We start from the raw sequence: 17742 nt of genomic DNA, 5'->3' as shown, positions 1-17742 counted from the left end.
AGGCAACCTGGGGAACACCTTGGAGTGTAACACACCATCTCTCTCCACCCGATACCCATTTTGTAGGCCTAATGCAGTGTAGTTTTCTACAACTACTAAAGGAGAGTCGGAAGATCGAAACAATGGCGAGGAAACCTGGAGAACACCTTGGAGTGTAACACACCATCTCTCTCCACCCCATACCCATGTTGTAGGCCTAATGCTGTGTAGTTTTCTACAACTACTAAACGAGAGTCGGAAGACCGAAGCAATGGCAAGGCAACCTGGGGAACACCTTGGAGTGTAACACACCATCTCTCTCCACCCGATACCCATTTTGTAGGCCTAATGCAGTGTAGTTTTCTACAACTACTAAACGAGAGTCGGAAGACCGAAGCAATGGCAAGGCAACCTGGGGAACACCTTGGAGTGTAACACACCATCTCTCTCCACCCGATACCCATTTTGTAGGCCTAATGCAGTGTAGTTTTCTACAACTACTAAACGAGAGTCGGAAGATCGAAGCAATGGCGAGGAAACCTGGAGAACACCTTGGAGTGGAACACACCATCTCTCTATACCCCATACCCAATTTGTAGGCCTAATGCAGTGTAGTTTCCAAGAACTACTAAACGAGAGTCGGAAGATCGAAGCTCAGGAAAGGCAACCTGGAGAACACCTTGAAGTGGAACACACCATCTCTCTACACCCCATACCCAATTTGTAGGCCTAATGCAGTGTAGTTTCCAACAACTACTAAACGAGAGCCGGAAGATCGAAGCTCAGGAAAGGCAACCTGGAGAACACCTTGGAGTTGAACACACCATCTCTCTACACCCCATACCCAATTTGTAGGCCTAATGCAGCCTACTTTCCGACAACTACTAAACGAGAGCATGAAGATCGAAGCTCAGGAAAGGCAACCTGGGGAACACCTTGGAGTGTAACACACCCTCTCTCTACACCACGGAAGGGCTGATTCTTAGGAAGGAAGGCTGTCGGAAAGAGGGTATATACTCACCCTCGGACGCGCCCTGCTTCTTTATTTGTAATGAATGTTTATTTGCAATGTGGTTTTGACTTACTCTATTTTTTTGGTAAATAATGATTTTATTATTTTCATTGTTTTGCATCTTCTTGGCAATAATATAAAGAAGACGCGACAGGACAACACTCGGTGGATGCCATATCTGTGTTTTAAATTGAAAAAAACTTTCAGTTAACTACTTGCAGGAGAAAGTTATTGTAGCTGGTGGCCATTTTTAGTACTATACCAGATTTTTGTTGTATGTGTTTGTTTTTAATGTTAAAATGTCTGCATTTGATATCTCTCCAGTATTTTCTTTTTTATAAGCAAAATACTTATTTTTATATTTTCTGATGTTGGTTCAAGGGGTACACGGGCAGCAGTAGACAGGTCAGTGGAGGCCTAGTGGAAGGAGGGACCGCAGACAGGCTTCGAAGCCCTAACATAATAAATTGTGCTGGCTGTAGGCAATTTAAAATTGGTTCCAGGGGAACCCGGGCAGCAGTAGACAGGTCAGTGGAGGCCTAGTGGAAGGAGGGACCGCAGACAGGCTTCGAAGCCCTAACATAATAAATTGGGCTGGTTGTAGGCAATTTAAAATTGGTTCCAGGGGAACCCGGGCAGCAGTAGACAGGTCAGTGGAGGCCTAGTGGAAGGAGGGACCGCAGACAGGCTTCGAAGCCCTAACATAATAAATTGGGCTGGCTGTAGGCAATTTAAAATTGGTTCCAGGGGAACCCGGGCAGCAGTAGACAGGTCAGTGGAGGCCTAGTGGAAGGAGGGACCGCAGACAGGCTTCGAAGCCCTAACATAATAAATTGGCCTGGCTGTAGGCAATTTACAATTGGTTCCAGGGGAACACGGGCGGCAGTAGACAGGTCAGTGGAGGCCTAGTGGAAGGAGGGACCGCAGACAGGCTTCGAAGCCCTAACATAATAAATTGGGCTGGCTGTAGGCAATTTAAAATTGGTTCCAGGGGAACCCGGGCAGCAGTAGACAGGTCAGTGGAGGCCTAGTGGAAGGAGGGACCGCAGACAGGCTTTGAAGCCCTAACATAATAAATTGGGCTGGCTGTAGGCAATTTAAAATTGGTTCCAGGGGAACCCGGGCAGCAGTAGACAGGTCAGTGGAGGCCTAGTGGAAGGAGGGACCGCAGACAGGCTTCGAAGCCCTAACATAATAAATTGGCCTGGCTGTAGGCAATTTACAATTGGTTCCAGGGGAACACGGGCGGCAGTAGACAGGTCAGTGGAGGCCTAGTGGAAGGAGGGACCGCAGACAGGCTTCGAAGCCCTAACATAATAAATTGGGCTGGCTGTAGGCAATTTAAAATTGGTTCCAGGGGAACCCGGGCAGCAGTAGACAGGTCAGTGGAGGCCTAGTGGAAGGAGGGACCGCAGACAGGCTTCAAAGCCCTAACATAATAAATTGGGCTGGCTGTAGGCAATTTAAAATTGGTTCCAGGGGAACCCGGGCAGCAGTAGACAGGTCAGTGGAGGCCTAGTGGAAGGAGGGACCGCAGACAGGCTTCGAAGCCCTAACATAATAAATTGGGCGGGCTGTAGGCAATTTAAAATTGTTCCAGGGGAACCCGGGCAGCAGTAGACAGGTCAGTGGAGGCCTAGTGGAAGGAGGGACCGCAGACAGGCTTCGAAGCCCTAACATAATAAATTGGGCTGGCTGTAGGCAATTTAAAATTGGTTCCAGGGGAACCCGGGCAGCAGTAGGCAGGTCAGTGGAGGCCTAGTGGAAGGAGGGACCGCAGACAGGCTTCGAAGCCCTAACATAATAAATTGGGCGGGCTGTAGGCAATTTAAAATTGGTTCCAGGGGAACCCGGGCAGCAGTAGACAGGTCAGTGGAGGCCTAGTGGAAGGAGGGACCGCAGACAGGCTTCGAAGCCCTAACATAATAAATTGGGCTGGCTGTAGGCAATTTAAAATTGGTTCCAGGGGAACCCGGGCAGCAGTAGACAGGTCAGTGGAGGCCTAGTGGAAGGAGTGACCGCAGACAGGCTTCGAAGGCCTAACATAAGAAAAATGTCAATACAATGGTATTGACAGTGCCAGGCATTGAAGGATGTCAGCGCATAGACTAAACATTGGTGGAGCTGTGAGAGAAAATTTTGCAAGTGGTAGAGCACTGTTTGACCTGGGGGGGGACTGTCTTGTGGCCGGCGGTACAGGCCCAGGGCCCCTCATATTACAACGGTGTGTCTGACGTTGGGTGCGCACCACCACCGCCAGACACTTTATTGTACTATGAGGGACCTAGTGGCAGTGCCGTCGACCAAAAGCGGGCACACCCACCTCTTCAGACAAACAGTACTCTCACGGGTGCTGGCGCCAAGTGGCGATACCACGGCCCCGTGTGGGGACTTTGGCCATTTAGGGAGGTGTTAACATGTCAGATGCTGGACAATCAGGTGCTGCAAGTTACGAGATTGGAAAAGTCGTTCAGAATAGTCCACAGGCAAGACCTTTACATAGGAAAGCTAGGTGTCAGCCGGGCAAGGTGGGGCAAAAGATTTCGAAATCCAGTTGTGGTTCATTTTAATGAAGGTTAGATCATCTACATTTTGGGTAGCCAGACGAGTCCTTTTTTCTGTTAGTATTGAACCTGCAGCACTGAATACTCTTTCTGATAGGACACTAGCTGCCGGGCAAGCAAGCTCCTGCAATGCATATTCTGCCAATTCTGGCCAGGTGTCTAATTTTGATGCCCAGTAATCAAATGGGAATGACGGTTGAGGGAGAACGTCGATAAGGGATGAAAAATAGTTAGTAACCATACTGGACAAATGTTGTCTCCTGTCACTTTGAATTGATGCTGCAGTACCTGTCCTGTCTGCGGTCATAGCAAAATCACTCCACAACCTGGTCAGAAAACCCCTCTGGCCAACGACACTTCTGATTTCTGCCCCTCTAACACCTCTGGTCTGCTGGCCCCTGCAGCTCGTGTTAGAACGATCACGGGCACTGTGTGCAGGGAATGCCAGAAGCAAACGGTCAACAAGAGTTGATTGTTTGGTTGCTAATATTAGTTCCAAGTTCTCATGTGGCATTATATTTTGCAATTTGCCTTTATAGCGAGGATCAAGGAGGCAGGCCAACCAGTAATCGTCATCGTTCATCATTTTTGTTATGCGTGTGTCCCTTTTGAGGATACGTAAGGCATAATCCGCCATGTGGGCCAAAGTTCCAGTTCTCAAATCTGTGGTTGTGCTTGGTTGAGGGGCAGTTTCAGGCAAATCCACGTCACTTGTGTCCCTCCAAAAAACAGAACTCGGCCTTGCCGCGCCAACAATTTCCACTGGCCCCGGAAAAGCTTCCTCATTAAAAATATAATCATCCCCATCATCCTCCTCGTCCTCCTCCTCCTCTTCGCCCGCTACCTCGTCCTGTACACTGCCCTGGCCAGACAATGGCTGACTGTCATCAAGGCTTTCCTCCTCCTCAGCTTCAGACGCCTGATCCTTTATGTGCGTCAAACTTTGCATCAGCAGACGCATTAGGGGGATGCTCATGCTTATTATGGCGTTGTCTGCACTAACCAGCCGTGTGCATTCCTCAAAACACTGAAGGACTTGACACATGTCTTGAATCTTCGACCACTGCACACCTGACAACTCCATGTCTGCCATCCTACTGCCTGCCCTTGTATGTGTATCCTCCCACAAAAACATAACAGCCCGCCTCTGTTCACACAGTCTCTGAAGCATGTGCAGTGTTGAGTTCCACCTTGTTGCAACGTCTATGATTAGGCGATGCTGGGGAAGGTTCAAAGAACGCTGATAGGTCTGCATACGGCTGGAGTGTACGGGCGAACGGCGGATATGTGAGCAAAGTCCACGCACTTTGAGGAGCAGGTCGGATAACCCCGGATAACTTTTCAGGAAGCACTGCACCATCAGGTTTAAGGTGTGAGCCAGGCAAGGAATGTGTTTCAGTTGGGAAATAGAGATGGCAGCCATGAAATTCCTTCCGTTATCACTCACTACCTTGCCTGCCTCAAGATCTACAGTGCCCAGCCACGACTGCGTTTCTTTCTGCAAGAACTTGGACAGAACTTCAGCGGTGTGTCTGTTGTCGCCCAAACACTTCATAGCCAACACAGCCTGCTGATGTTTGCCAGTAGCTGCCCCATAATGGGAGACCTGGTGTGCAACAGTGGCAGCTGCGGATGGAGTGGTTGTGCGACTGCGGTCTGTGGATGAGGTCTCGCTTCTGCAGGAGGACGAGGAGGAGGAGGAGGGGGTGCGAATGGCTACAGCCAACTGTTTCCTAGACCGTGGGCTAGGCAGAACTGTCCCAAACTTGCAGTCCCCTGTGGACCCTGCATCCACCACATTCACCCAGTGTGCCGTGATGGACACGTAACGTCCCTGGCCATGCCTACTGGTCCATGCATCTGTTGTCAGGTGCACCTTTGTGCTCACAGATTGCCTGAGTGCATGGACGATGCGCTCTTTAACATCCTGGTGGAGGGCTGGGATGGCTATTCTGGAAAAAAAGTGTCGACTGGGTAGCTCGTAGCGTGGTACAGCGTAGTCCATCAGGGCTTTGAAAGCTTCGCTTTCAACTAACCGGTAGGGCATCATCTCTAACTAGATTAGTCTAGCTATGTGGGCGTTCAAACCCTGGATGCGAGGCTAAGTACTTCCTTTTTCTAACCATAGTCTCATGTAGGGTGAGCTGGACTGGAGAGCTGGAGATCGTGGAACTAGCGGGGGTGCCGGTGGACATGGCAGACTGAGAGACGGTGGGAGATGGTATTGTTGCCGCCGGTGCCCTAGATGCAGTGTTTCCTACTACGAAACTGGTGATTCCCTGACCCTGACTTCTTTGGCCTGGCAATGAAACCTGCACAGATACTGCAGGTGGTGCAGAAAATGGTGGCCCTACACTGCCGGAAGGGATGTTGCGTTGATGACTAGCTTCATTGGCCGAGGGTGCTACAACCTTAAAGGGAACCTGTCACCCCGTTTTTTGAGATTGAGCTATAAATACTGTTAAATAGGGCCTGCGCTGTGTGTTCCTATAGTGTATGTAGTGTACCCCGATTCCCCATGTATGCTGAGAAATAACTTACCAAAGTCGCCGTTTTCGCCTGTCAATCAGGCTGGTCAGGTCGGGAGGGCGTGGTGACATCGGTGGTTCTTCCTCAGCTTTACGTTGGTGGCGTAGTGGCGTAGTGGTGAAGACACAGCGCGCGATCTGCGCTGTAATCCCTTGCATCGGTGGGGGCGGCCATCTTCCTGGGGCCGCGCGTGCGCAGATCGAGTGCTCTGCTGCACGGGGCTTCAGGAAAATGGCCGCGGGATGCCGCGCGTGCGCATTAGAGATCGCGGCGGCCATTTTCCCAAAGCCGAGTTTGCATATCGGCTTTGGGAAAATGGCCGCCGCGATCTCTAATGCGCACGCGCGGCATCCCGCGGCCATTTTCCTAAAGCCCCGTGCAGCAGAGCACTCGATCTGCGCACGCGCGGCCCCAGGAAGATGGCCGCCCCCACCGATGCAAGGGATTACAGCGCAGATCGCGCGCTGTGTCTTCACCACTACGCCACTACGCCACCAACGTAAAGCTGAGGAAGAACCACCGATGTCACCACGCCCTCCCGACCTGACCAGCCTGATTGACAGGCGAAAACGGTGACTTTGGTAAGTTATTTCTCAGCATACATGGGGAATCGGGGTACACTACATACACTATAGGAACACACAGCGCAGGCCCTATTTAACAGTATTTATAGCTCAATCTCAAAAAACGGGGTGACAGGTTCCCTTTAAGGGACGTTTGGTAGTTAGTCCAAGCTTGCAAATGCATGGTGGTTAAATGTCTATGCATGCAACTTGTATTGAGACGTTTCAGATTCTGCCCTCTGCTTAAGGTAGGTGAACATTTTTGACAGATGACTTTGCGCTGATCAATTGGATGTTGTTTAAAAAAATGCCAGACTGCACTCTTTCTAGCATCGGATACCTTTTCAGGCATTGCAGACTGAGCTTTAACCGGATGGCCACGCTGTCCTCCAACAGGTTTTGACTTTGCCACGCGTTTTGGGCAAGATACGGGCCCGGCAGATGGAACCTGTTGCGATGTTGATGCCTGCTGCGGCCCCTCCTCCTCCGCTTCAGAACTGCTGCGGCCTGCACCCTGTTCCCCCAATGGCTGCCAATCGGGGTCAAGAACTGGGTCATCTATTACCTCTTCTTGTAGCTCGTGTGCAACTTCAACTGTGTCACCTTGTCGGTCGGTGGTATAGCGTTCGTGATGGGGCAACATAGTCTCATCAGGGTCTGATTCTTGATCAGCACCCTGCGAGGGCAATGTTGTGGTCTGAGTCAAAGGACCAGCATAGTAGTCTGGCTGTGGCTGTGCATCAGTGCACTCCATGTCAGATTCAACTTGTAATGGGCATGGACTGTTAACTGCTTCACTTTCTAAGCCAGGGACGGTATGTGTAAAGAGCTCCATGGAGTAACCCGTTGTGTCGCCTGCTGCATTCTTCTCTGTTGTTGTTTTTGCTGAAGAGGACAAGGAAGCGACTTGTCCCTGACCGTGAACATCCACTAACGACGCGCTGCTTTTACTTTTACCAGTTTCACGAGAGGAGGCAAAAGAGCTAGAGGCTGAGTCAGCAAGATAAGCCAAAACTTGCTCTTGCTGCTCCGGCTTTAAAAGCGGTTTTCCTACTCCAAGAAAAGGGAGCGTTCGAGGCCTTGTGTAGCCAGACGACGAACCTGGCTCCACAGCTCCAGACTTAGGTGCAATATTTTTTTTCCCACGACCACCTGATGCTCCACCACTACCACTACCCTCATTACCAGCTGACAATGAACGCCCCCGGCCACGACCTCTTCCACCAGACTTCCTCATTGTTTTAAAAGCGTTACCAAACTAACGGTATTTGTTGCAGTCACACAACTTACACGGTGAGCTATAACTTCAGTATGATTTAGCTACCCCTTTACAGGTGGGTGAGACCACAACGAAAATCAGGCACAATGTTACACACTCTGTTGTTGGTGGCAACAAATGAGAGAGATGCCACACACGCAGGACTGTCACTGAAGCGCAAATGTAAATATTAATCTCCCACTGATTTGTGTTTTTTTTTTTTAAAAGGAGACTTTAGAAAAAAAAAAAAAAAATGATTTTTTAAGGAAGAATTTATAAACCAAATAAAATGAAATGATTTTTTCAGGGAGAATTTAGAAAACAAATAAAACAAAAAATAGGCTTTCTAGGGCCCACTGAGTGAGAGAGGACGCACACAGGAGTCAGGAGTGGCACACAAGCCCAGAGGCCAATATTTATCTCCCACTGATTGATTAAGTGATTTTTTCAGGTAGATTTTGGAACCCAAATCAAGCAAAAAAATTAATAGGCTTTCTATGGCCCACAATTGGAGAGAGAGAGATGGCACACCCAGGAGTCAAGACTGGCACACAAGCAGAAAGGGCAATATTAATCTCCCACTGATTTGATTTTTTTTTTTTTTTCAGGGAGACTTTAGAAAAAAAAATACAAAAAAATGAATTTTTCAGGAAGAATTTAGAAACAAAATAAAATAAAATGATTGTTTCAGGGAGAATTTAGAAAACAAATAAAAAAAATAGGCTTTGTAGGGCCCACTGAGTGAGAGAGGACGCACACAGGAGTCAGGAGTGGCACACAAGCCCAGAGGCCAATATTTATCTCCCACTGATTGATTTAGTGATTTTTTAAGGTAGATTTTGGCACCCAAATCAAGCAAAAAAATGAATAGGCTTTCTATGGCCCACAATTGGAGAGAGAGAGATGGCACACCCAGGAGTCAAGACTGGCACACAAGCAGAAAGGGCAATATTAATCTCCCACTGATTTGATTTTTTTTTTTTTCAGGGAGACTTTAGAAAAAAAAAATACAAAAAAAAAGATTTTTTTCAGGAATAATTTAGAAACCAAATAAAATAAAATGATTTTTTCAGGGAGAATTTAGAAAACAAATAAAACAAAAAATAGGCTTTCTAGGGCCCACTGAGTGAGAGAGGACGCACACAGGAGTCGGGAGTGGCACACAAGCCCAGAGGCCAATATTTATCTCCCACTGATTGATTAAGTGATTTTTTCAGGTAGATTTTGGAACCCAAATCAAGCAAAAAAATTAATAGGCTTTCTATGGCCCACAATTGGAGAGAGAGAGATGGCACACCCAGGAGTCAAGACTGGCACACAAGCAGAAAGGGCAATATTAATCTCCCACTGATTTGTTTTTTGTTTTGTTTTTTCAGGGAGACTTTAGAAAAAAAAAATACAAAAAAAATGATGTTTTTCAGGAATAATTTAGAAACCAAATAAAATAAAATGATTTTTTCAGGGAGAATTTAGAAAACAAATAAAACAAAAAATAGGCTTTCTAGGGCCCACTGAGTGAGAGAGGACGCACACAGGAGTCAGGAGTGGCACACAAGCCCAGAGGCCAATATTTATCTCCCACTGATTGATTTAGTGATTTTTTCAGGTAGATTTTGGAACCCAAATCAAGCAAAAAAATTAATAGGCTTTCTATGGCCCACAATTGGAGAGAGAGAGATGGCACACCCAGGAGTCAAGACTGGCACACAAGCAGAAAGGGCAATATTAATCTCCCACTGATTTGTTTTTTTTTGTTTTTTCAGGGAGACATTAGAAAAAAAATAAAAAATGATTTTTTTCAGGAATAATTTAGAAACCAAATAAAATAAAATGATTTTTTTCAGGGAGAATTTAGAAAACAAATAAAACAAAAAATAGGCTTTCTAGGGCCCACTGAGTGAGAGAGGACGCACACAGGAGTCAGGAGTGGTACACAAGCCCAGAGGCCAATATTTATCTCCCACTGATTGATTTATTGATTTTTTCAGGTAGAATTTAGAACCCAAATCAACCAAAAAAATAAATAGGCTTTCTATGGCCCACTATTTGTGAGAGAGATGGCACGCTCAGGACTGGCACACAAGCCCAGAGGCCAATATTAATCTCCCACTTTTTTTTTTTTTTCCAGGGAAAATTTATAAACCCAATAAAAAAAATAATAAATAGGCTTTCTATGGCCCACTATCTGAGAGAGAGAGATGGCACGCTTAGGACTGGCACACAAGCCCAAAGGCGAATATTAATCTCCCACTGATTGATTTATTGATTTTTTCAGGTAGATTTTGGAACCCAAATCAAGCAAAAAAATAAATAGGCTTTCTATGGCCCACTGAGAGATGGCACACACAGGAGTAAGGAGTGGCACACAAGCCCTGAGGCCAATATTTTTCTCCCACTGATTGATGTAGTGATTTTTTCAGGTAGATTTTGGAACCCAAATCAAGCAAAAAAATAAATAGGCTTTCTATGGCCCACTGAGTGAGAGATGACACAGACAGGGATGGCACTCTAGCAGAAATGCCAATCTTAATCTCTCACAAAAAAAAAAAAAAAAGGAACTGTCCTTCAATTACTATCTCCCTGCAGTAGTCTCAGCCAGGTATGGCAGGCAGCAATAAGGAGTGGACTGATGCACAAATTAAATAAAAAGTGTGGACAAACAAACAAGATAGCTGTGCAGAAAGGAAGGAACAAGAGGATTTGTGCTTTGAAAAAAGCAGTTGGTTTGCACAGCGGCGTACACACAGCAATGCAGCTATCAGGGAGCCTTCTAGGGCAGCCCAATGAGCTACAGCGCTGAGGGGAAAAAAAAAAAAATGTAGCTTCCAACCTCTCCCTAGGCTCAGATCAGCAGCAGTAAGATGGCGGTCGGCGGGAACGCCCCTTTATAGCCCCTGTGACGCCGCTGACAGCAAGCCAATCACTGCAATGCCCTTCTCTAAGATGGTGGGGACCAGGACCTATGTCATCACGCTGCCCACACTCTGCGTTTACCTTCATTGGCTGAGAAATGGCGCTTTTCGCGTCATTGAAACGCGACTTTGGCGCGAAAGTCGCGTACCGCATGGCCGACCCCGCACAGGGGTCGGATCGGGTTTCATGAAACCCGACTTTGTCAAAAGTCGGCGACTTTTGAAAATGTTCGACCCGTTTCGCTCAACCCTAACCTCTTCCTCTTTCTGACCACAACCTACTTAAATTCTCTTCCCTTTCCACTCCTTGTCTACAACTCCCACCCCACAAACTCTCACACCCTCGCAGAAATCTTAAACACCTTGATCTTCACTCACTTTCTGAATCCCTCCTCTCTCTCACAGACATAAGCTCCCTACACAATGTGGATGATGCTGCCGCTCTATATAACACCACAATAGCTGCAGCTTTGGAATCTCTTGCCCCTCTCACACATACCAAAGCTCGCAAAATCAACAGACAACCCTGGCATACCAGCATGACCAAAGAACTGAGGCGAGCTTCCAGAGCTGCTGAGCGCAGATGGAAAAGATCCCACTCCAACGAGCACTTCATCGCATTCAAACAGTCCCTCACTACTTTCAAAACAACGCTCGCCACAGCAAAACAAACCTACTTCTCATCTCTCATATCCTCCCTGTCTCACAACCCCAAACAGTTATTCAACACCTTCAACTCTCTCCTCCGTCCCCCAGCACCTCCTCCCTCCCCACTCATCTCAGCTGAAGACTTTGCCTCATTTTTCAAGCAGAAAATTGAGAACATCAGAGACAGTTTTAGTAAACAACCCCCAGAACCCTTCCTCCCAACTACCCAGCCCTCCACCTCCAAAACCAACTTCTCCACCATTACAGAAGACGGACTCTCCACTCTACTCTCAAGATCGCATCTCACCACCTGTGCACTTGACCCACTCCCATCCCACTTCATCCCAAACCTCACCACAGTCTTCATCCCAACCCTAACCCATCTCTTCAACCTATCACTAACAACTGGCATTTTCCCCTCAAGCTTTAAACATGCCTCAATCACACCTATCCTCAAAAAGTCCTCTCTTGACCCATCCTCTGTATCTAGCTATCGCCCTATATCACTTCTCCCCTTTGCCTCAAAACTACTGGAACAACATGTCCATCTTGAACTGTCCTCCCATCTATCTTCCTGCTCCTTCTTCGACCGCTTTCAATCAGGCTTCCGGTCACACCACTCCACTGAAACTGCCCTAACTAAGGTCACAAATGACCTCTTAACCGCCAAGAGCAAGCGACACTACTCTATCCTCCTCCTCCTGGACCTGTCCTCTGCCTTTGACACAGTGGACCATTCCCTGCTGCTGCAGACCCTCTCATCCCTTGGAATCACAGAATTGGCCCTATCCTGGATCTCATCATACCTAACTGACCGTACATTCAGCGTCTCCCAATCACACACCACCTCCTCACCTCGCCCCCTATCTGTCGGAGTCCCGCAAGGTTCAGTTCTAGGACCCCTGCTCTTCTCCATTTACACCTTTGGCCTGGGACAGCTCATAGAATCTCACGGCTTTCAGTATCATCTCTACGCTGATGACACACAGATCTACATCTCTGGACCAGATATCACCTCCCTACTAACCAGAATCCCTCAATGTCTGTCTGCTATTTCATCCTTCTTCTCCACTAGATTTCTAAAACTTAACATGGACAAAACAGAATTCATCATCTTTCCCCCATCTCACACGACCTCCCCAACGAACCTATCCATTACAGTAAACGGCTGCCCACTCTCCCCAGTCCCACAAGCTCGCTGTCTTAGGGTAATCCTTGACACTGATCTCTCCTTTAAACCACATATCCAAACCCTTTCCACTTCCTGCCGCCTCCAACTCAAAAATATTTCACGGATCCACACATTCCTAAACCAAGAATCTGCAAAGACCCTAGTCCATGCCCTCATCATCTCCCGCCTTGACTACTGTAACCTCCTGCTCTGTGGCCTCCCCTCTAACACTCTTGCACCCCTCCAATGTATTCTGAACTCTGCTGCCCGACTAATCCACCTGTCACCCCGCTATTCCCCGGCCTCTCCCCTCTGTCAATCCCTGCACTGGCTCCCCATCACCCAGAGACTCCAGTACAAAAGCCTAACCATGACATACAAAGCCATCCACAACCTGTCTCCTCCATACATCTGTGACCTCGTCTCCCGGTACTTTCCTGCACGCAACCTCTGATCCTCACAAGATCTCCTTCTCTACTCCCCTATTATCTCCTCTTCGCACAATCGCATACAAGATTTCTCTCGTGCATCCCCCTACTCTGGAATTCTCTACCACAACATATCAGACTCTCGCCTACCATCGAAACCTTCAAAAAGAACCTGAAGACCCACCTCTTCCGACAAGCCTACAACCTGCAGTAACCACCGATTGACCAAACCGCTGCACGGCCAGCTCTACCCTCACCTACTGTATCCTCACCCATCCCTTGTAGATTGTGAGCCCTCGCGGGCAGGGTCCTCTCTCCTCCTGTACCAGTTGTGACTTGTATTGTTCAAGATTATTGTACTTGTTTTATTATGTATACCCCTCCTCACATGTAAAGCGCCATGGAATAAATGGCGCTATAATAATAAATAATAATAATAATAATCTCTAGGGCTAGATAGTTCTTAGGCTGTGACGAGGCGCCTAGGTCTGGTCAGGAGCGCTCCACGGCTATTTCTAGTGTGTGTGATAGGATTAGGGCTTGCGGTCAGCAGAGTTCCCACATCCCAGAGCTCGTCCTGTATGAGGTTTAACTATCAGGTCATTCCGGGTGCTCCTAACCACCAGGTCATAACAGGCCCCTTTCAATGTTTACGGGGATTTCTGCGCAGACACACCGGCGCGTGCGCAGTGCGCAGTTACCATCTAGTGGTGGCGACTTATTGCGCATGCGTGGCGCTTGTTACGCTTCTATTTGGAGACCGGATTGACACTATGTACACACGCGCCATGGCCCCTCTCAATGTTTGCGAGGATTTTTGCGCAGACACACCGGCGAACCGTCAATAGAGCTGAGACGGAAATGACTGTATTAAAGGCTCACCTCTGGTCTTTACCACTCCAATTAGAACAGCTCCCCTGCATTTATAAACCGGCCTTCCCCCTGCCTAGACACGCCTCCTGAAGAAGCCGTCAGTGAAACTCGCGTCGGGGCAGAGGGACGCCGAGGAGAGACCACACCACATACTGCGGGTAATGTGTACTTGCTTTCTTTATGCCAATTTTTGCACTTACCACTTTAGTTATTGGGGCTTCCTTATAAAATGTACCATATGCATCACTGTCATAGTACAGGATAGTCTAAATTTTAGACAGGAATATACTACATATTATATGGTTTACATTGGCTACGGCACTTTTACCATTAGACCCAATTGGGCGCCTATATGTGGGGTATTTAGCCTCTCTTTATCTAGCTTCACCGCAGTGCCACAATATTTGGTGGCTCTCCTATGGTTATGTCCCTCTTTTTATTGGATTCTGCACTTTTTTTGTTATTTTTTGGTTAATTTTTGTCATTGAATGTCTATATATGTTTTATTTTTGTGTAATAAATAATATTTTACCTAGAAAGTACCTCTTGTTTTGGGATTTACTGTGTAGTATAATCACCAAAAATATGTGATTTATGTTTTCAGTATCCCCAATTTAGGGGTATTCTACTAAGGGCAACCTATGTGAATTGTATTGTTCTTTTTCATACTTCTGACCCTAAATTTTATGGTTAGTATGCAGGAGAGGTATTCTTCTGATGACTCTTCTATGAATGCCATATTTGTGCGGGTGTCTCTGAACAGGAAAACAATATACCACAGCTCCAGAGTCTGCTAAATCATACTGAAGGTCTTTTGCAGTCAAGAGGGAGTTTTTAATTTGCCTCTAGCAAACATACAAACAGCTCTGACTGAAATTTTGCTTGGTCTTCCAGGCCTTATCTTGACCTCCACCTCCACTGTTACTGTTAGCTGCCATTTCTTAATTGCATTTCAATCTGAGGAAGGGGCAACTTGCAAACGCTTTTCTATCTTCTTGCAGCCTTCTCTTGCTTTGTGGACCTCCACCATTTTCATTTTCAGAGTGCTAGGCAGCAGCTTATAAGAACCCATGAATGCTTTTTTTGACACAGGATTAGAGAAGACTGAGTTTATATAAATCTGGGAAATGTGCATAACTTGGCCTTTCCTAACAATGATAGTGGACAAGCCATATTATTACCAGGCTAATGAAGGTTTAAAAACTTGGTTAAAGTTGTCGGAGTGCACAAATCAGCAAGGGTGCCCAAACTTTTGTATCTGACATTTTTCCTTTTTGTAATTTTTAGAATATAAAAAAATAACAATATATATATATATATATATATATATATATTACTAAAATACAAAGGAAATGTGCCATCTTTAAGTTTTGGCCCTTTAGAGATCATTCCATCTTAAACTTGCTTTAACAAGTAATTTTGACCAGGGTGACCAAACTTTTACATGCCACTGTACTATGAAAGTGAAACCATTATCTTGACTATTTCATACATAAATTTGACTTGCAATTATTAAGCATATATTAGTATTGCAGATTCTTGTCATGTCACTGCATAGTTAGTGCTTTGCTTCTAAAAATCAAAATTTTTAGTAATTCGGCATTGTTTTGTAAATCCAGCTTTCAACACTGCCTGAATCCATCTGGACATGCTATCGATCAGATTCAAGCATGTCTCAAGTGAAATCTGATCCTAGTCCTCTTCTACCCGTTCCCAAAGTTGGCGCATACTGGTTGACTCATTTGGGTATGAATACAGCTTTTTCTTCAATTCTACCCACAAGTGTTTGATTGGTTTGAGGTCTGGGGACTGTGGGGACAATCAAGCAGCTCTACTTCATTGCTATTGAAAGATTTCTTTGCAATCTCGAAGTATGCTTCTGGTCGTTGTCCTACTGGAACACAATGTCGTGCTTTTCATACCTGTAGTACTCGAGTGTACCAAGTAAGTCGTCTTGTAGGATACTCATATATAGCTCAGCATGGAGACCACCATCAATTCTGGTCAAAAATTCAACAACTTTGGTTGTGAAACAACCCTATATAATAAGGCTTCCTCCACCGACCTTCACAGTTCCTTCAATTTCTCAATCTATTAGCCCTTTTTCCCTTGCTTCTTCCAGACCCATTTGCACCCATCAGAGCATAGTTTATTGACTTTCATCTCTTTCCAATCTTCTATGGTCCACTGTTCATTCTTTTTTGCAAACTCAAGCCGACGTTTCTTATGGTGATATTAAAGTCAAGGCTTCCTCACCTTTTTTGGGCAATGATTACAGAATTGTGTAATGTACAATGCACAGTACTTGCACGGACTTCTGTGATTTCACTATTATGAAGCATACGAGCCACTTTCACTGCCGGGTTTGTCGCACCAGAACTGATAGACCTTATGATGAGCAGATTTGCTAACTCTGATATTTTAACTGGATGTCCACCTTTTGGCTATTGCATGGATGGATGAATGTCATTTCGTATTCTTGCTACTATCATGTCACTCACTTGATGCAGTTTGGCAATTTGCTTGCCCAAGAGAACTGGATAATACTATTTCTCTTTTCTTAAGAAATCTTCTTCATGGCTGCGCCTCGATTCGAACCAGTGACCTTATATTTGAGAATCTACCTGATAACACAATGAGCTATAACGGAATGTGAGAACAGGTTGAATTTTGTAGTATTCAGGAAGAAAATAATTTTTTTACCACCAGGAGCAAAGCAGTAACAAGGCAGTGACATGACAAGAATCTGCATAACTAATCATATGCTAAGTAGGTGCAAGTCAATTTTATGTATGATATAACGCCCTGCGTTTTACCTGCGGATTCTCAGCAGATTTACTGTGGGTTTTGTGCAGTTTTTATGTGGATTTCGCCTGCGTTTTTACACCTGCGGATTCCTATTATGGAATAGGTGTAAAACACTGCGGAATCCGCACAAAGAGTTGACATGCTGTGGAATATGAACCGCAGCATTTCTGCGCTGAATTTTCTGCAGCATGTGCACTGCGGATTTGGTTTTCCATAGGTTTACATGGTACTGTACAACACATGGAAAACTGCTGCGGATCCGCAGCCAAATACGCAACGTGTGCACATACCCTTAATATTTATTCCAGTAACCAAGTACTGTATCAGTTGGATATCTTCTAACATCAGTAAAAGTAAAATATATCAAGGTATAAAATGTAAAATGATATCAATAAATTAAGGTATACAATTATTTTAACCATATGTTACATGCCAAAAAATAAAATGAGTCGAAGAGCAAGAAAGACTTTTGTCATTGACAGCACTCCACCACACCACAAGCAGAAGCAATCAAAAAATCAAAATGTATATTATCAGTAAAAAGGAACATCTTCAGGCAAAAAAAAAGACCTCACACAGCTTCACTGATGGAAGAATGAAAAAAATGTACAAGTCTCAGAACCTCTAAGATATAGAAAAAAAATTTGTTTTGCATTGTTGTACTTTTACTGATCATTTTTACTGCATAATAATAATCTTTATTTTTATATAGCGCTAACATATTCCACAGCGCTTTACAGGTTGCACACATTATCATTACTGTCCCCGTTGGGGCTCACAATCTAATTTCCCTATCAGTATGTCTTTGGAATGTGGGAGGAAACCGGAGTACCCGGAGGAACCCCAAGCAAAAACACGGAGAGAACATACAAACTCTTTGCAGATGATGAATACTTTTAAAATAAAACCCATAACACTGTGGTTGAATTGTATTTTATTTAATAATTTTGCCACACTTTGCATTTTTTCCTTTTTCATTATGTTATATGATAAAGTG

This window comes from Ranitomeya imitator, chromosome 1, assembly GCF_032444005.1.
Source record: "Ranitomeya imitator isolate aRanImi1 chromosome 1, aRanImi1.pri, whole genome shotgun sequence".
NCBI lineage: Eukaryota > Metazoa > Chordata > Amphibia > Anura > Dendrobatidae > Ranitomeya > Ranitomeya imitator.
This window is presented reverse-complemented; position numbering follows the sequence as displayed.